The sequence below is a fragment of the Cervus elaphus genome, chromosome 16 (genome assembly GCF_910594005.1).
Source record: "Cervus elaphus chromosome 16, mCerEla1.1, whole genome shotgun sequence".
Lineage (NCBI taxonomy): Eukaryota > Metazoa > Chordata > Mammalia > Artiodactyla > Cervidae > Cervus > Cervus elaphus.
In genome coordinates, this window is record NC_057830.1 from 33,566,792 (window position 1) to 33,587,958 (window position 21,167).

The 21,167-nt window shown below is 36.5% G+C and overlaps 1 pseudogene; it reads left to right on the top strand.

Moving 5' to 3' along the window:
* The first annotated feature begins 785 nt into the window (after positions 1-785).
* On the top strand, positions 786-1,102 carry LOC122709905 (annotated as a pseudogene).
* The last annotated feature ends 20,065 nt before the right edge of the window (positions 1,103-21,167 follow it).

A 21,167-nucleotide genomic window follows, 5' to 3' on the forward strand; every position in this document is an offset into this window, starting at 1 on the left:
AAGAATCTGCCTGCCAACACAGGGGACACCAGTTTGATCACTGGTCTGGGAAGATTCCACATGCTGCGGGGCAACTAAGCCCATGTGCCACAACAACTGAGTCCACGCTCTAGAGCCGGTGTTCCTCAACAAGAGGAAATTCACTTGCAGTAACAAACACCCAGTGCAGCCAAAAATAAATATAAATAATTTTTTAAAAGTCAATTATTTTATGTCCTCAAAAGAATGAAGGAGAAGTAAATTCCCTCTTAGACTTCAAAATCCTCCAAGATACACATCTAGTGGAGTACTACACGCAGAGTAGTAGGTTAATAAATGTTTGTTGGAAGTTAACTGACTTGTTGACTCTATATCATAACTCTATGACAAAGTAGGTACTGTTGTCCCCATTTTACTGTGAAGAAACTGAAAAAGACAAGTTTGGTAACTTGTTTAAAAGGAATAAAGTCAGGACTCAAACTCAAGTCTTTGTGGTCCCAAAGCTAAAGTTCTTTCTCTTGCATCATGATGCTGCAAACCATCTGCTTTGCTAAATTAAGAAAAGAACTTGGCATCTTTTCTAATTATAACTTTTATAAGACTATTCTATATATGTAAAATCCCCTTCTACCCAGGTCTCCTTATTCCCTGCAAATGACCTCTTTTATTACTTCATTCAAAATGTGGACAGGCTTCCACATTAACACCACTTCTTTGTCTTATATCCCATCCTCCTTTCCTTCACTACTGTCTCAGAGAAAGTGGTGACCCTCCAGTTCTGGGTGAGATTTTTCTATTCTAGAACCATGGCCCACTTTGTCCATAACCTCACAGAGAAGGCTCAAGCCCTGGTCAATGCTGCTGTGACTTCCTTGAAGCCTTGACTGGCCAAAATTTGGCACTAGGTTAAAGTTGAGTTGGTTCCTCCAACCCTGCTGAGATCCCTATTGCTATTCAGAGGTTTAAAAAAAATAGTCATTAGTGCTCAAACTAGTGGCTTCAAAGAGCTCACAGTTAAATTAAAGAAGCTTCACTGAATGGTCTGGTGGCCACTGAATTGTTAGTGTAGTTTTATGTTGATGAGATCATAGGCAAGTGTGGCATAATTGGTTATAATGTTTGAAAACCAATCTTTAACATCTGATTATATTTGGTTTATTATTTGCGTGTCGTTGAACCATGTGTGACCAGACTGCTATCTAAATAAAGTGATGTGTCAAAAATCAGTGTTTTCTCTATCAAACACTACACGATGGTCATGATATTTCTTGGTACTAAGTTGGGTTGTCTTTTACTTTGATATATTAATACAGCTCCAAATGTATGTCTTTGCTTAGTCTGAAATTGGAAAAGATATGTGCAAATATAACAATGTAGTATATATGTATATGAGGATAACATTTTAATTTGATGGTCTGAAATATAATATAATGTATATAGTAAATCATGTCAGTAGTCATAAAGAATAAAATTTTGACTATTTCTTCTTGCAACATCACAGAAATACCCTTTTTATAAAAGCTGTCTATAAATATCGGTGTACTTCTTTTCAATTTGAATAGAGTCTCAAGAGTGAATAGCAGGCTGGTCTTCTAAATGTGTATCTTTGCAACATCTTTAGCAGTAGGACAGAGTCAGTGAGAATCCTGATCTACATTTTAAATCTAAGTTTGATACATATTATATCATTAATCTATTCAGTCTTATGATTTTTAGAACCTATCTTGGCAAAATAAAATATCTAAACAGGATTATACTTTAGTACCATGCATGGGTCTAAATAGCATATTATATCCTGAAATAAATAGATGTGATTGCTATGAAGAAAAAGGAAAGAAAAAAGAAATGATCTTCCTTTATCTCAAAGTGAAAGCTCCCTCTGTGTCCCTCATTCTCTTCCATTCTCTGGGGCCTTACTTCATCAGGAATCCCCACGACTTGACCACATTTAACTACATCTCATTCCTTCTTCTGTGACTTCTTCCTGCCAATGTATAAATGTTTTGAAGTGCTCCCCATCTTAATACACACACACACACACACACACACACACACTCACACACACACACTCACACACACACATCACCTCCACTCACCAGGCTACTCCTTGAATTACATTCCTGTTCCCACTTCCTTTCCTTTACCACCAAGTTTCTTTGTCTGGGTTTCTATTTCCTCACCATCTAACCATGTGCACCCTCACCAGGTACAAAAAATTCTCTCTTGAGAACCACTGAAGGATCAAATCCAATAGATTTTTCTTTGTTCTCATCCTCCTCAGATTCTCTGCAGCCAGTCACTATCAACAACTCCTATTTCTTCATAGCGTCTTCTCCCATGATTTTTCATAATGTGTTCACTCTCAGATCTAGTTCTCATTCTCCGATTCCTCTTTCTCCTTCTGACCCCAAAAGTAAGTACTCCCTTTGGTTATGCCCATGGTTCATTCCTCTTCTCTTTACATTCCTCTTTTGGGAATTTTACTCAATCTTTTCTACCAATCTTAACGTCTTGACTAATGCTCAAGTCCACATTTTCAACTGCCTGTTGGACATCTGCCTATCCTCCTGATAACCCAAACTCAGTATGCTCAAAACAGTGATCTTTCTTTTTGTACATATCTATTAATTATACTATAAATACTATCCTCTCAATCCCTGTAGAAAAAAATATTCACAAGCTAAGGCTATAGATGTCTAATGCTACCGAAGCCAAATATTAACCATAGGAAGTTTAATATTCAAATAGGATTTTTCTTTTGTTTAAAAATTATTTTTCAAAATTAATGCACATTTTTCTTTAAAAAATTATTCTTTTTATTGCATGCATCTCATGGACAGAGGAGCTTGGCAGACTACAGTCCTTGGGATCACAAAAGGGTCAGACACAGTTGCACCTAAACAACAACATAAAACCTTGCCCAGAGGTCATTCAGTGCTAACATTTTCCTTATGGGTGTTTGTAAAAAAAAAAAAAATCAGAGACAAAACAAAATAAAAAAAAGAAAACAGAAACAGACTCAGATCCAGAGAAAAAGGTATTGGTTACCACAGGGGACAGGAGGAAGGGAAAGGGCAAAATAGGTAAAGGGAATTAAGAATACAAACTAGCAGTCATAAAATAAGTTAAGTCACAGGGATATATGTACAGCAAAGGAAATTTAGTCAATATTTTATAGTAACTTTGTATGGTGTGTAACTATGAAAATATCAAATAGCAATGTGGCATCCAGTCCCATCACTTCATGGCAAATAGATGGGGAACAGTGGAAACAGTGGCTGACTTTATTTTGGGGGGCTCCAAAATCACTGCAGATGGTGATTGCAGCCATGAAATTAAAAGACACTTACTCCTTGGAAGAAAAGCTATGACCAACCTAGACAGCATATTCAAAAGCAGAGACATTACTTTGTCAACAAAGGTCCATCTCGTCAAGGCTATGGTTTTTCCAGTAGACATGTATGGATGCGAGAGCTGGACTGTAAAGAAAGCTGAGCGCTGAAGGATTGATGCTTTTGAACTGTGGTGTTAGAGAAGACTCTTGAGAGTCCCTTGGACTGCAAGGAGATCCAACCAGTCCATCCTAAAGGATATCAGTCCTGGGTGTTCATTGGAAGGACTGATGTTGAAGCTGAAACTCCAATACTTTGGCCACCTCATGTGAAGAGCTGATTCATTTGAAAAGACCCTGATGCTGGGTACGATTGAGGGCAGGAGGAGAAGGGGATGACAGAGGATAAGATGGTTGGATGGCATCACCAACTCAATGGACATGAGTTTGGGTGGACTCTGGGAGTTGGTGATGGACAGGAAAGCCTGGCATGCTACAGTTCATGGAGTCACAAAGAGTCGGACACGACTGAGAGAGTGAACTGAACTGACCTGATACCTGAAAATAATATAGTATTGTAAGTCAAATGTATTTCAATAAATAATCTTTTAAAAAAAACCAGAGGCAATTTTTTAACATTGTAACTGCCTGAGGTCATAGATAAGTTATGTTAAAGTGAAAGAAACCAGACACGAAAGGTCACATATTTTTCCATTTATATGAAATGTCCATAATAGATAAATTCAAAGAGATAGAAATTAGATTACTGATTCCTAGGGGTTGGGAAGAAGAGGGAATTAGAACTGACACCTTAATGGTTAAAGAATTTATTTTGGGAATAACGAAAATTGTCTTAATTAATATGATACTCATGTAATGTTTGAATATATAAAAACCACTGAATTATTCACTTTAAGTCAGGAAATTTTATGATATGTGATGTCCATTTCAATTTAAAGATAGCAATTTTGAAAATTATATGTACCCACAATTTCAATTGTTTAAACAAAAGGAAATTCATAAAAACAGTATTCATAATCCCATTATCCAAATATAATCACTATTAATATTTTGGTCTAATTATTTCTAATCTTTCTCTACCACATCAGTATTAGTATGCATTGGTTAAGAGTCCTCAATTTGGACCCTCAGTCTGAGTTAGAATCCTGCACTTACTAATTGTGCAATCATGGGCAAGCTGATTAACCTCTTGGTTTGTTCCTCATCTGTAAAATGGAGATAATAATATTGAATTCAAATGGTTGTGACAATTAAGGGGGTTTGAAATGTTGAGCCCTTAAACGTGACTGGCACATAAGTGTTCAATATATGCTGGCTATTTTTATTACTGAAGATAAAGCTTTGTGAATATCCTTGAATATATCAATATATCTTCTCATTTTTAAAAATTAATTCCACAAAGTGAAATTGCTGTTTCAAAATATAAGCACATGAAATAAAAGTGTTATTTTAAGGTTGTTTGAGTTTCCTATTACTGGAAATGAATGTACTACTGAGTGTTCAGAAGTTTGGAAACATGAAAAAAATCAAAATAAAGAAGAAAAATAGCCCTGGAAGAAACAAAGTCAATCAAGGAAGAATAAAAGAGATTTTTAAAGTTATATTTGTAATTCTCAGAGAGATTTAAGAAAGTATGAGTCCATAACAATAAGGATGCTGTGAGAAGAAAACAACTTGTGAAAAGGAAATAGCTTTTGGAAATTAAAAAATACAATTGTCTAAACTAAAATTTATTAAGGAGATAGAAGATAGAGTTGAAGAAATCTCCCAGACTGAAAAACAAAAAGCAAAATAGAAAAAAATATGACAGAGGTAAGACAGAGAGTCAATCTGAGACCCGTCACATTTGACTGATAAGGCTTCAGCAAAAGAGAAGAGGAAAAATGTGGGATTATCAAAGACCCTGTACAATAGGTTTTGCCAAAAGAAGGACATTATTTTGAAAAAAATCGCACCAAGTATCTCACAGAATGAGTGAAAATAAACCTAGACACATCTCTATGAAATTTCAAAACTCCAAAATGAAGGAAAGATCTTAAAACCTCCCAGAAGTGGGAAATGTATGGACCAACCTGCTTATCAGCAGCCCAGGTTTTTAGAAATCAATGGTACAAACCCTTTAAATTTCAAATTAATTTTCAACTTAGAGTTCTATACCCAAACTTTCAGTCAGTATAAGAAAATAAGGATATCATCAAGCATACAAGAACTCAAATTTTGTTCTTTTTACTTCATATATAAAAGGTAACTTCTTTGCAAGTTATTTGAGGATGTACTCCAGCAAGATGAGGGAGTATAATAAAGCAAAGAGAAATAAAAGAAGAAAAAAAAATTTAATATGATAACCCTACAGTAACTGTAGACATGGATCAATCTAGACTGGAGCAAGAATATAGAGGCCTCTGGGAATCAGCGGTTTATTAGGACCATCTCCTTCAGTTCAGTTCAGTCCAGTTCAGTCGCTCAGTCGTGTCCGACTCTGCGAACCCATGAATCTCAGCACGCCAGGCCTCCCTGTCCATCACAAACCCCCGGAGTCTACTCAAACTCATGCCCATCGAGTCGGGGATGCCATCCAGCCATCTCATCCTCTGTCGTCCTCTTCTCCTCCTGCCCCCAATCCTTCCCAGCATCAGGGTCTTTTCCAATGAGTCAGCTCTTCACATCAGGTGGCCAAAGTATTGGAGTTTCAGCTTCAGCATCAGTCCTTCCAATGAACCAGCTCACAAAAACCCACTGTTAATTTTCAGGAATACTACAAGTAAGCTGTTTAAAACATTTTAACATTTGTTATTAAAAATTAACTTCTGTAAATTTATAATTAAATAACTTATATTAAAAAATGAAGAAAATAAACATGCAAAACTCTTCAATTCCCAATTATTTTTGCTATTATCTATGCTTTTGAAATTATATGTATTTTATCTGCTTGGTGAAAATAATAGGTAATAAATAAAACAATATGGGCTATCATATATGCCTTTCCATTTAGTTCCACCATGTTGGTAGACTGAAATTGGCCATAGTGAGTATATTCACAACATGAAAATCATCAAATGTTACAAATCAGGCCTTTACTTATTGTTTTCTTGTCTATGCAGACTTTGGAAAGTGTTAGATAAAATGTTAATAATAGACTAAACTTTAAAGTGTCTCATATCTATAACTATTACATTATAAATAGCACAAAAATTGTCAACTCATGATTGACTTGCAATCATGGGTTGGCTACAGATACAAGAATTTGGCAAAAGTCAGCATTCTGTGAGAGTTAATTGGCTATATGGAATTTACAATGAAATCATTTTATACTTTTATTATAATTTGTAAATTGTGTCCTACACATCCTTCAGTAAAATTCTAACAAACATATATACTATATAAAACGCAGTCATTAAACATTTTTTAGGACACCCCTAGACACTGGGGAGTCTAGTAACAAAGTTGGAGGCTCTGATAAAAGAAATTACAGATTCAATTTGAACCTGGTCTCATGAATATTCTCTTTTGAGTGGCTCAAATTTGGGGACATAGAACTCATAGAAAAAGAAATATAATTTAATAACATACGTACTTTTATGGGTTTAAACAATCTGTTAAAATTCATCTTCTACCCTCTAAGGAGATTGTAACCAAGCAGGACCCTATGGGGCCTTCCCAGGGACAGGCCTTCTCCCATATCCTCTCCTTTAGCTCCTCTCTCAAGTACCTAAATAACAGTAGCCGGGGCTCTGGGTGCAGAACACCTGGGTATGGATTAAGCCCTCTTGGAGGAGGTCCCATTAACCCCACATAGAGCAGCCAGACCTTACACAGGAAAGGGGAACAGACTCCTGGCGGACACAAACAGAACCTTCTACATACCAGGACCCAGGAGAAAGGAGCAGTGACCCCACAAGAGACTGACCCAGACTTGCCCGTAAGTGTCCAGGAGCCTCCGGCGGAGGCGTGGGTCGGCAGTGGCCTGCTGCAGGGCTGGGGGCACCGAGTGCAGCAGTGCTATGCATGGGATCTTCTGAAGGAGGTCGCCATTATCTTCATTACCTCCACCATCCTTTAACCCAGGTAAGTAACAGGGAGGGAACACAGCCCAACCCATCAGCAGAAAATTGGATTAAAAACTTACTGAGCATGGCCCCACCCATCAGAACAAGACCCAATTTCCCCCTCAGTCAGTCCCTCCCATCAGGAAGCTTCCCTAAGCCTCTTACCCTTCTTCATCAGAGGGCAGACAGAATGAAAACACAATCACAGGAAACTAACCAATCTGATCACATGGACCACAGCCTTGTCTAACAATGAAACTATGAGCCATGCCATGTAGGGCCACCCAAGACAAACAGATCATGGTGGAGGGTTCTGACAGAACGTGGTCCACTGGAGAAGGGAATGGCAAACCACTTCAGTATTTTTGCCTTGAGAACCCCATGAACAGTATGAAAAGGCAAAAGATAGGAAACTGAAAGATGAACTCCCCAGGTCGGTAGGTGCCCAATATGCTACTAGAGATCAGTGGAAAAATAACTCCGGAAAGACTGAAGAGATGGAGACAAAGCAAAAACAATACCCAGTTGTGGATGTGACTGGTGATGGAAGTAAAGTCCGACGCTGTAAAGAGCAATATTGCATAGGAACCTGGAATGTTAGGTGAATGAATCAAGGCAAATTGGAAGTGGTCAAACAGGAGATGGCAAGAGTGAACATCAACATTTTAGGAATCAGAGAACTAAAATGAACTGGAATGGGTGAATTTAACTCAGATGACCATTATATCTACTACTGTGGGCAGGAATCCCTTAGAAGAAATAGAGTAGCCATTACAGTCCAACAAAAGAGTCCAAAATGCAGTACTTGCATGCAATCTCAAAAATGACAGAGTCATCTCTGTTCATTTCCAAGGGAAACCATTCAATATCACAGTAATGCAAGTCTATGCCCTGCCAGTAATGCTGAAGAAGCTGAAGTTAAATGGTTCTTTGAAGACCTACACAACCTTCTAGAACTAACACCCAAAAAAGATATTCTTTATATTATAGGGGACTAGAATGCAAAAGTAGGACATCAAGAAATACCTGGAGTAACAGGTAAATTTGGCCTTGGAGTACAAAATGAAGCAGGGCAAAGGCTAATAGAGTTTTGCCAAGAGAATGCACTGGTCATAGCAAACACCCTCTTCTAAAAACACAAGAGAAGACTCTACACAAGGACATCACCAGATGGTCAATACCAAAATCAGATTGATTACATTCTTTGTAGCCAAAGATGGAGAAGTTCTATACAGTCAGCAAAAAGATGACTTGGAGCTGACTGTAGCACAGACCATGAATTCCTTATTGCCAAATTCAGACTTAAGTTGAAGAAAGTAGGGAAAACCACTAGACCATTCAGGTATGACCTAAATAAAATCCTTTACAATTATACAGTGGAACTGACAAATAGATTCAAAGAATTAGATATGATAGACAGTGCCTGAAGAACTATGGACAGAGGTTCAGGACATTGTACAGGAGGCAGGGATTAAGAACATCCCCAAGGAAAAGAAATACCAAAAGGCAAAATGGTTGTCTGAGGCCTTACAAATAGCTGTGAAAAGAAGAGAAGTGAAAGGCAAAGGAGAAAAGGAAAGTTATACCCATTTGAATGCAGAGTTCCAAAGAATAGCAAGGAGAGATAAGAAAGTCTTCCTCAGCAATCAATGCAAAGAAATAGAAGAAAACAATAGAATGGGAAAGTCTAGAGATATCTTCAAGAAAATTAGAGATACCAAGGGAACATTTCATGCAAAGATGTGCACAATAAAGGACAGAAATGGTATGGACCAAACAGAAGCAGAAGATAGAAGAACTATACAAAAAAGATCTTCATGACCCAGATAATCATGATGGTATGATCACTCACCTAGAGCCAGACATCCTGGAATGTGAAGTCAAGTGGGCCTTAGGAAGCATCACTATGAACAAAGCTAGAAGAGGTGATGGAATTCCAGTTGAGCTATTTCAAATCCTGAAAGATGATGCTGTGAAAGTGCTGCACTCAATACGCCAGCAAATTTGGAAAACTCAGCAGTGGCCACAGGACAGGAAAGGGTCAGTATTCATTCCAATCCCAAAGAAAGGCAATTCCAAAGAATGTGCAAACTACCACATAATTATACTCATCTCACATACTAGCAAAGTGGTGCTGAAAATTCTCGAAGCCAGGCTTCAACAGTACACGAACCGTGAACTTCCAGATGTTCAAGCTGGATTGAGAAAAGGCAGAGGAACCAGAGATCAAATTGCCAACATTCGCTGAATCATCAAAAAAGTAAGAGAGTTCCAGAAAAACATCTACTTCTGTTTTATTGACTATGCCAAAGCCTTTGACTGTGTGGACAACAACAAACTCTGGAAAATTGTTAAAGAGATGGGAATACCAGATTACCTGACCGGCCTCCTGAGAAACCTATATGCAGGTCAGGAAGCAACAGTTAGAATTGGAGATGGAACAATAGACTGTTTCTAAGTAGGGAAAGGAGTATGTCAAGGCTGTATATTGTCACCCTGCTTATTTAACTTATATGCAGAGTACATCATGAGAAATGCTGGGCTGGATGAAGTGCAAGCTGGAATCAAGATTGCTGGGAGAAATATCAATAACCTCAGATATGCAAATGATACCACCCTTATGGCAGAAAGTGAAGAAGAACTAAAGAGCCTCTTGATGAAAGTGAAAGAGAGTGAAAAGTTGGCTTAAAACTCAACATTCAGAAAACTAAGATCATGGCATCCAGTCCCATCACTTCATGGGAAATAGATGGGGAAATAGTGGAAACAGTGACAGACTTTATTTTGGGGGGCTCCAAAATCACTGCAGATGGTGACTGCAGCTATGAAATTAAAAGACACTTGCTCCTTGGAAGAAAGTTATGACCAACATAGACAGCATATTAAAAAGCAGAGACATTACTTGCCAACAAAGATCTGTCTAGTCAAAGCTATGTTTTTTCCAGTAGTCATGTATTGATGTGAGAGTTGGACTATAAAGAAAGCTGAGCACCAAAGAACTGATGCTTTTGAACTGCGGTGTTGGAGAAGACTCTTCAGAGTCCCTTGGACTGCAAGGAGACAAAACCAGTCCATCCTAAAGGAAATCAGTCCTGAATATTCATTGGAAGGACTGATGTTGAAGCTGAAACTCCAATACTCAAGGTTACCTGATGTGAAGAACTGACTCATTGGAAAAGACCCTGGTGCTGGGAAAGATTGAAGGCAGGAGGAGAAGGGGACGACAGAGGATGAGATGGCTGGATGGCATAACCAACTCAATGGACATGAGTTTGAGTAAACTCCGGGTGTTGGCGATGAACAGGGAGGCCTGGCATGCTGCATGTAGTCCATGGGGTCACAGAGTCGGACACGACTGAGCAACTGAACTGAACTGAACTAATGCACATTTCCCAAGTTGTTTCATAGATGTGAAAAACCCCTAACAAATGGAAGATGTTAACTATCTGATGACCATGAGCACATAGCCCCAGGCTTCCCAGAGCCTAAGGACTGATAATGTTAACCCCCGTGACACCATCCTATTACCTCACCATCCACCAATCAGAGAAACAGGCAGTAGCTGATCACAAACCCTGCAACACCCCCCCTCACCTGGCCTTCAAAAATGGTTTGCTGAAAACTTTCAGAGAGTATAGGGTTGGGGGTTAGGTAGATGAGCAAACCATCTCCTTGCATGGCTCTTCAATAAACCTTTCCCTGCTCCAAACTTCAATGTTTCAGTTAGTTTGGTCTCTGTATGTCAGGCACACAAACTTGGGCTTACTAGCAAGATGAGATAGCCAAACACACATAAAGAAAAATTGTAAGAGACATGCAAGTGGCCTGCAATCCTATATTAGATTTATTATTTCTATTACTTCTATGAGTGAACACACAAAATTGGTGCGACCCCCTTTTGGAATTCTCCAGGCCAGAATACTGGAGTGGGTAGCCTTTCCCTTCTCCAGTGTATCTTCCCAACCCAGGGATCAAACCCAGGTTGCCTGCATTGCAGGCAGATTCTTTACCAGCTGAGCCACAAGGGAAGCCCCAAATAGTCTAGATGCATATCAAAAGAATGATTTCAGTAAGCCCAGATTTCCTGCATCTTCCCATACATAGAAAAGCACTAAATTTCTTGAGATATCTGATTTTCTTTTAGTAACAATAATCTTTTGATATTCCAACTACCTGGTTTTTTGTTGCAAAAACTTATATCCGGGCTTCCCCTCTGCCCCCTGGCCCCTGCCCCTTCTGTGCAGTCTCTTAGAGTTATTTGAGATGCTGTTTCCTGGGCTTGAACTCCTAAGAATGTCCACCAAATAAAATATAACTCTCAACCTTTAGGTTGTGTGTTTTTTTTTCAGTCAACAGTTTCATTATTATTAGTGGGTTATCAGTCAGTGAACAACCACAGAAGAGTTGAAAATTGAATGTCTAACCATTGTAATTCACATTAAGTAAAAGCATTTTAATAGATTAATTCCTTAAATCTCTAGAAGGTTGGAGGAGAGGGAAAGATTTCATTTTGTTTTGTTTTGTTTCATTTTGGACACATATATGACAATTTGGGAGGGAGAAGCTAGTCAGGAGGTACCTTCTCATTGCCCCTTAGCTACATTTCCCCTCCATCATAGAAGACTGCTGTCTTCAGGAGTCTTGTTCTTCTTCTTCCGGAACTTGTTCTCCCTTCTAAACATCTGTGAACTCCAAGGACAAAGCCAAAACAGAAACACTTGATGTGCTTCTCTTCCATTCTCCTTCCACCGTCTACTCTTATTTCCCCTACCACCGCTCAGAGTTAAACATGAAAAATTTTGAAAGCTCTTAAGTAAATAGCTTGATTACATATAGTGGTGTTCTTAATATAAAATTACCAAGTACAATCTGTCACTATGGATTCCCCGGAAATGTAACCTAACAAAAACATCTCAGCTCTCTGGTTCTGTTTCAGAAAACAAAAAAGAAGAAAAAATCAGATTAAATAAAGTGTAACATAAAAATTGGCGTAAAAACCAGGCCAACATGGGAAAGTAATAATGTCAAATACATATTTAAAGCTGACTTGTATTGAATCTTTCAAATGCACTCTGAGTTTGCTGCCCTGAATCTCAAAGCCACAATGAATACCAATAGCATAAATTCACAAATATAATAAAAACACCAAATTTATTGAATTTACTAATGGGATAAATCACCTGTCTTTCACACCTAATTGTTAGAGACCTTTTTATTAATAAAACCTAGGTGTTCTATTGTGACTCTACCATAGCTCATACAGTAAAGAATCTGCCTGCCTATTGCTCATCTCAGTGTCTGAAAATTATTTAAGACTATAATCAAGGAAGACAATTCACAAAAGAAGAAATACAATGATCAGATCGGCAGTGAATTTTTTTCATAATAAACTTGTATCTGAGATGTTGAGAAACCACAAACTCTTAAACACTCCAGGTAGGAATATGAACCAGAAAAACTGCAAAAAAAAAAAAAAAGAAAGAAAGAAAAGAAAAGAATAGCTATCACTGAGTATTTACCATGTGGTAGGTACAGGAGCCTGGTAGGTGCAGTCTATGGGGTCACTAAGAGCTGGACACGACTGAGCGACTTCACTTTCACTTTTCACTTTCATGCACTGGAGAAGGAAATGGCAACCCACTCCAGTGTTCCTGCCTGGAGAATCCCAGGGACGGGAGCCTGGTGGGCTGCCGTCTATGGGGTCGCACAGAGTCGGCCACGACTGAAGCGACTTAGCAGCAGCAGCAGGAGGTACTGTGCTAACTGCTTTAAAATTACATTTTTACATTTTCTCTGTTTTATGAATGAGGAGATAATGATGCTTAGAAAAGGTTAAGTCACATACCCAAGAAAATAAAGATAGTGAAAAACAACAACAGAGCTAGAATGCAATTTGGCAATGAATATTAAATATCTTTTAAATTTCTATATTTTTAGAGAGAGCGGTTCTCCTTGGAGTTTATCATAAAGAAATAAGCAGTGAAATAAACACTATATTAATATAATGATGTCCATTATAACATTATTTATAAGAAGGGGAAGAGGCAACAACCTAAAGGTCCAATAATAGCCAAATGGTAGTTTCAGTGTTTTATGCATTGATGCAATGGAATATTGTATGGCTATTATAAATGATGGCATAACTCTATACTTACTGAAATAGAAATTAGTCCATGTTTAGTGGGAAAAGCAAAATACAAAGTAGTATATATAGTACAACTTTTATTAAAAATAGTGTAAGTATGGATGGTGACTAGACACTGTAGGGACCATTTTGCAGTGTATCAAATATCAAAGCATTGTGTTATATATCTGAAACTGATATGTTATGTATCAATTATATCTCACTTTTTTAAAAAGCCTAGTAAACCATAAAAAAAATTAGCATAGGTATTAAAAAAACTAGAAGAACATATTCCAAAATGTTAACTTATGATGTCTTGTAGTAGGATTTTGAGTGATTTATTTTGTTTACTCACATATTTTTAAATATTTCTACAATAAAAATGGACCATCTATGTAAACATTTGTTTAAAAAGCCATAAGAGAATTCTAATACACTGCTCATGGGAATGTAAAATAATACTACCACTGTGGAAAACTGCTCAAGGGTTTCTTAAAATTAATCATACATCTGCAATATGATCCTGTCATTCTACCCCTAGGTGTGTATCCAAGAGAAATGAAAGCGCATGTTTACACAAAGACTTGCAACAAATGTTCAAAATAGCTTTATTAACAATAGTCCAAAACTGAAAGCAATTCACATATGCATCAACAGGTGAATGAATAAACACAACATAGTATATCCACAGAACGGAATACTACTGAGCAACAAAAAAGGAATAGAAATACTGATATGCCTATATACACACCATGGATAAATCTCAAATTCATTATGCTGAGTAAAAGAAGCCAGACACAAAAGAACACACATTATATTATGCTGCTGCTGCTGCTAAGTCGCTTCAGTCGTGGCCGACTCTGTGCAACATTATATGATGATATTTACACAAAAAGCACAAGAATGCAAACTAATTTATAGTGACCAACAAAAAAAAAAAAAAAACAGATCAGTGATTGCCTGAGGCCAGGAGCAGGAGGGATAGACCTCACAGACGCAAGAGGAAGATCTGCAGGGAGGGTGATGATGAAAATGTTCTGTATCTTGATTATGGTAGTTTTTTTAAAGGTATATATAAAATTCATCAAACTGTACCCTTTAAAAGCATGCAGCTTATTGTACATACATTATATTTCAATAAAGTTAAGTTTTTAAAAAGCTTATAGAAGTTTAATTCTTCAAAATATATATATATATATAATTTTTTTCCTAAACTCTGTATACAGGAATTTCAGGTCACCAAATTGATTTTAAACTTAATATAATAATAACATAATAATAACAACAATAGTTACAGCTAACATTTATAGTATTTCAGAAACTATCCTACCAAAATCCTAATTGTATTTTTACAGAAAGAAAGAAATCTATCCTAAAACTCACATGGAATTTCAAGGGACCCCCAAATAGCCAAAACAACCTTGAAAAAGAATAGGAAAGTCAGAGGTTTCACATTTCCTGATTTCAAAACTTACTGCCAAGTTCAGTAACCTAAATAGAGAAGTACCGGCATAAAGATACACATGTAGAATGATGAAATAAAATAGAGACACCCCCCCCAATTCCTACCAAAAAACCCTGTATAAACGGTCAAACGCTTTTTGACAGGAGTGCCAAGATCATTCAATACCATTCCAACAAATGGTGTTGGAAAAACTGAATATTCACATGCAAAAGAATGAAGTTGAACTCTTATACACTATACATATGTAAAAATCAACTCAAAATAGGTCAAAGAACTAAATATAACATGAAACTCTTAGAAGAAAACATAGGTGAAAAGCTTAATGATATTGATTTGGAGTTCAAGAATGATTTCTTGGAGATGACACCAAGAGCACATACAATAAAAGAAAAAATAAATTAGACTACATCAAAATGTAAAACTTCTGTGCATCAAGGGACACAATAAATAAAGCAAAAGTCAACCCACACAATGAAAGAACATATATGTATTTTATAAGAGATTAATGCCCAGAATATGTAAAGAACTCCAGGGACTTTCCTGGTGGACCAGTGGCAAAGACTTCATGCTCCCAATTCAGGGGGCCAGGGTTCGACCCCTGGTCAGGGAACCAGATCTCATCTGCCGCAACTAAACAGACTGTATGACACAAGGAAGAGCTTTTGTGCTGCAACTGAGATGAAATAAATATTAAAATATTTTTTAAAAAAAGAACTCTGACAATTCAACAACAAAGCCAAACTAAAAAATGGACAAAGGACCTGAATAGACATTTCTCCAAATAAGCTATGCAAATGGCCGATGTGCACATGAAAACATGTTCAACATCACCAAGCACCATAGGTCAAAAGAAATAGTCAACCATTTCTGTTTATTATTAGCTATGTTCAGAACCTAGTAGCAATAATTTGCATGGTATCCAACACTTGACACCAGGTCTCTTAAAAATGTAGGTTCCTGTAAGTTCACTGGAATGCCTAGAGCACCTCAGCAAACAGTTTGGGAACCATGGATATAGATAATCACTAAGAATAGGAAAGAAATGTAAAAGTGAGGTGAAATACAACAACTCCAACTAAATTACATCCAAGGTTTTAGACTTGTCTGAAAACTGTGAAGTTTTTTAAAAACGTGTAGTCACAGTTTTAATACTGCTACCGTAATATGGGAAATCTTCTCACTATAATATTAAACTGTGTTGCTCAGTCTTTGGCTTTGCCCTCTAAGTCATAACTTATTCTACTTTCTTCTTCAAAATGTGCTTGATTTCATATTTCTATTCTACAAGATGTAGCCTCAGGAAGGAGCCATTGATTTAGTATTAAAAGCACTCAGATTTTAGTTTACAATTTAAATTCAGTTTATAATTTAGATTTAAAACTCCCTAGGGTATAGTTGCAGTTATGAGTAGAAATGGTATCTGTCACTTCTAGATAAAGTTAATTAAGAAACAGGCATGTCTTCACCACCCTTTCTTACTCTGCTGGCTATAAGCAGAGAACTGTGAACTCTCGAAGGATATGGAAGAAGCCTGGGGTCTCTGAATGAGCTCTAGAATAGTCATATGCTGATGAGGAACATCCACATTGTACTGTTATATTAGCAAGAAACGTACTTCTATCTTGTTAAGCTACTGAAATTTTGGAGTTCGTTTCTTACAGCAATTAATACACTCCAAACTAAGGTCCATTCCTGATATAATGGAGAGTGCTTTTCAAGTATTACTATTAAGTATGACACATGCTAAATTTCCTTTGAGATATCCTTATCACCACCCTGAGTAAATTCCTCATATTCCTAGGTTGGCTAAGAGATTTTATAAACAAGTGTATGTTTATTGAATGTCATTTTGTCAAAAACTGTGATAGGTCTGAGGTTTTACATTATTTGTATGGAATACTACTCAGCGATAATAAGGAATGAATTACTGATACACTCAATAACATGGAAAAAATCTCAAAATCATTACATTGACTAAAAGAAGCCCCACACTAAAGAGTGTATCAGTACTTCTTTCCTTTTGATTGACAAATAGTATCCATTTTACAGATATACTGTATATTGCCAATCCATTCATCAGTTAATGGGGATTTGAGTGGCTTTCACTATTGGCTATTAGGAATAACACTGCTATGAACATTCATGTACTTTGATTATAAATCAAACATAATGTCTGATTCCATTTATATGATGTCCAAGAACAGGTAAAACTAATTTATGGTGTTTTTAAGTCAGAAAAGTGGTTACCTAGGAGCAAGGAACTGATGTTGACTGAGAAAAGGCACAAAAAAACTTTCAGGACAAAGAAAATGTTACATATCTTTGTCTGGGTGAGGATCATGAAAGTGTAGATGTATAAAAAGTCAGTGAACAATGGGATACCACTTCCCTCATAATAGAAATGGCTATAATAAAAAGAACAATAATAAATGTTAGTAAAGATATAATAAAGTGGTAACCCTCATCTATTTCTGGTAGAAATGTAAAATATTACAAACCCTTTGGAAAATAGTTTGGCAGTGCCTCAAAATGCTGAACATAGTGTTACCATATGACTCAGCAATTCTCCCAGGTCTCTACCCAAGAGAAATATAAATATATGCCTACATAAATGTTCACAGTAGCATAATTCACTGTAACCAAAAAGTGGAAAAAGCCTAAATGGCCACCATCTAATGAATGGATAAACAAAATATGGTATATACATAAAATGGAACACTTTTTAACAACAAAAAGAAATGAAATACTGACACTTGGCTACAACACAAGTAAACCTCAAAAACATTTTGCTAAATGAGAGAAGCCAATCACAAAGACCACATATTGTAAGATTCCACTTAAAGGTCCAAAACAGACAAATATAAAGATAGAAAATAGATCAGCAAGTGCTAAGGGCTGAGGGGAAAGAGAGAAAAAGAGAATTGGCAGTGACTGCTAATGTGTATGAGGTTTTTCAGGGGGATATTGAAATTTTTCTAAAATTAAATAATGGTAACGGTTGAAAAATCTGTTAAGAGACTAGAAACCATTGAGTTGTACATATTAAACAGCTGAATTTCATAGTATGTTAATTATATCTCAATAAAGCTGGGTTTTCTGATTATCAAGCAATCTTGTAAATTTGTGTGTTAAACCACGTGTAAACTATAATAAAATAAAGCATTGATCAAAAGGTACATTGCTTGTGCTCAGTCACTGCAGTCATGTCCAACTCTTTGCGACCCCATGGACTATAGCCAGGCTCCTCTGTCCACGGGATTTTCCAGGTGAGAATACTAGAGTGGGTTGCCATGCCCTTCCAGGAGACCTTCCTGACCCAGGGATTGAACTTGAGTCTCCCGCTGCTTCTGAATTGTAGGCAGATTCTTTGCCGCTAAGCCACTGGGGAAACCCAAAAGGTATTAATATATTAAAAACCACCAAAAATAAAATAAGAAGAGCTGAATAATAGAATTAGAATTCTGTGAGAGGTAAAGATCTTTGAGATCATCTGGTCCAGCCTCTTCAGAACTGCATATGTAAGGAAACTGGGGTTCTGAGAACCACGATTTGCTCATTCTCAATGGCAAAACAGGATGGAAAATCAAGGAGTCAACTCATTGGTCAGTGCCAGGATATACACTGAATATTCAAAACCAAGTTCCTGGCATTCAACACATAGGTTGCTATGGTCAAATACACAGATTTCATCTAGAGTTCATAAAGCAGTATTTGCTGGTGTTAACCAGATCTCAGCATGGCTAGCTGGTATTGGGTTGGTCAAAAAGTTCATTCATAAGATGTTACGGGAAACTTTGAAAAATTTTTTGGCCAACCCAATAGATTTGTTTTATAGCAGTCGCTAAAGAATAAGGCTTTAGGGAAAAGAATGTACAAACAAACTTATGCTTAATGTATGCCACTTTAAGGCACCTCACTTCCACCTTTGTTATTGTTTATGTCTCCAAATGATATCTACTTTTTTCCATTGCCCTTCTCTGATCAAAAAATTTTTTTCAACAGATTAAATAGCCCCAAATAAATCAAATAATATGAAACAACCAACAACTGAATAAGGGGATTCAAGGTGGAATAATCCAAAGCAAACATACTTTGATACATTTTAGAATCATCTGCCAAATATAGTCAATTTTAAGTCATATACTTAACCGGGTGTCTTCTGGGTTTTTGAAAATGAAATAGTCCAAGATATAATATTTCTGCTATCTCCTAGGATATTTCTAAATGCCTTAGGATTTCATAGTAGTGAATCTAGTTAAAAAACAAGAATATGAAGCTCTGGAGTGGAACTTCTGGGATTTTATTCCCACTCTATCACCAAATAGCTCATTTGTCTTAGAGAAATCTACTTAACCTCCTTGTGCCAATATTTCCAAATCTGTAAAATTTGGCATAGGGCATAGGGTTGTTCTAAGAATTAAATAATGTGTTCCTCTTCAAGATGATGAAGAGCCAAATGCTTTTTGTTAATCCCTCTGAAAACCTTGTTTAAATAACATTGAAAATGAATCTCTAACCCAAAGGAAAAATTAAAACTCAAAAAAGCTTTGTGTAAAAAAATAAATAAATAACATTGAAAGTTATTTTCAGGGTATAAGTCCACAACATTTAAGAGGAAGTAAGGAAAGTCACTAGAAAACAGGCAAAATATTTTACTTATTTTTTAAAAATATTTATTTATTTGGCTATGCCAGGTCTTCATTGTGGTATGCAGAATTTTTAGTTGCAGCATGCGGGAACTAGTCCCCTGACCAAGGGGATCAAACCAAGGCCCCCTGTGTTAGGAACGTGGAGTCTTAGCCACTGGACCACTAAGAAAGTGCCAGAAAATGCTATTTTAACAAAGTTTTAGAAACAGAAAGAAGGTGAAAGATTGATGACTGATAAAGTAAGACCAGAGGAAACACTACTTAGAATATGAGTGGAAAAGAATGTAGTGCACCAGTCTTACTAAAGAAACCCAAAATACTTAGAACCAGGACATTCTAATTAGGATGTACAGCAGGAACTGGGCCTGAAAGCAGGGAAATTATTTAAAGCCTGTGTGTGGAAAGCATGGATTCTCCTCCCAAAAACCAGGGAGCAAAATAGCCATCAGACAGGTGATTATCTTTTGGACAAAAAATAATAATAATGAGGGAAATGATAGACAGTAGAAAGCATGTTCTTAACCATGAATAATGAATGTGTTTTTGTTTTGTTTTGGTTAACTTTCACAAAAAAAGGTGAAAGACCTGCAGAATGCAAACTATAAGACACTAATAAAAAATTGAAGACACAAATTAATAGAAAGATATTCCATACACATGGTTTGGAAGAATGAATATTTTTAAAATGCCTATTTTACCCAAAGCAATTTATAGATTTGATGCAATCCTTAGCAAAATTCAGTGGCATTTTTCACAGAAATAGAATGATCCTAAAATTTATATGGAATCGCAGAAGTCCCCATATAGCCAAAGCATTCTTGAGAAAGAACAAAGCTGGAGGCATCATGTTCCCTGATTTCAAACTATATTACAAAGTTATGATAATCAAAACAGTATTGGCATAAAAACAGACACATTGATCAATGGAATACAACAGAGCGCTCAGAAATAAACCCACATATATAGTCAATTAATTTACAACCAAGGAGCCAAGAATACATGATAAAGAACAGCCTCTTCAATAAATGGTCTTAGAAAAACTGGAAAGCAACATGCAAAGAAAGGAACTAGACTACTATTTTACATCATACACACAAATTAACGCAAAATGGATTAAAAACTTGAATGTTAAGACCAGAAACCTTAAAACCCCTAGAAGAAAATATTGATAGTAATCTCCATGACATCAGTCTTGGAATCTTTTTTTTTTTTTTTGATCTCACTCCAAAGGCAATGGCAACCAAAGCAAAAATAAACAAATGGGCTTACATCAAACTAAATGAAGTTTTTGTATTGCAAAGGAAATTATCAACAAAACAAAAAAACAACTTAATGAATGGGAGAAGCTATTTGCAAATCATATATCCAATAAGCATATCCAAATAAATATAGAACTCATATAGCCCAATAAAAACAAAAAAATTCAATTTTAAAATGAGCAGAGAAAATATTAAAAAAATTAAAATGGGCAGAAGATCTGAATAGACATTTTTCCAAAGAAGACATACAGATGGCCTGTGGATCATATCTATATGAGATATACATAATACAC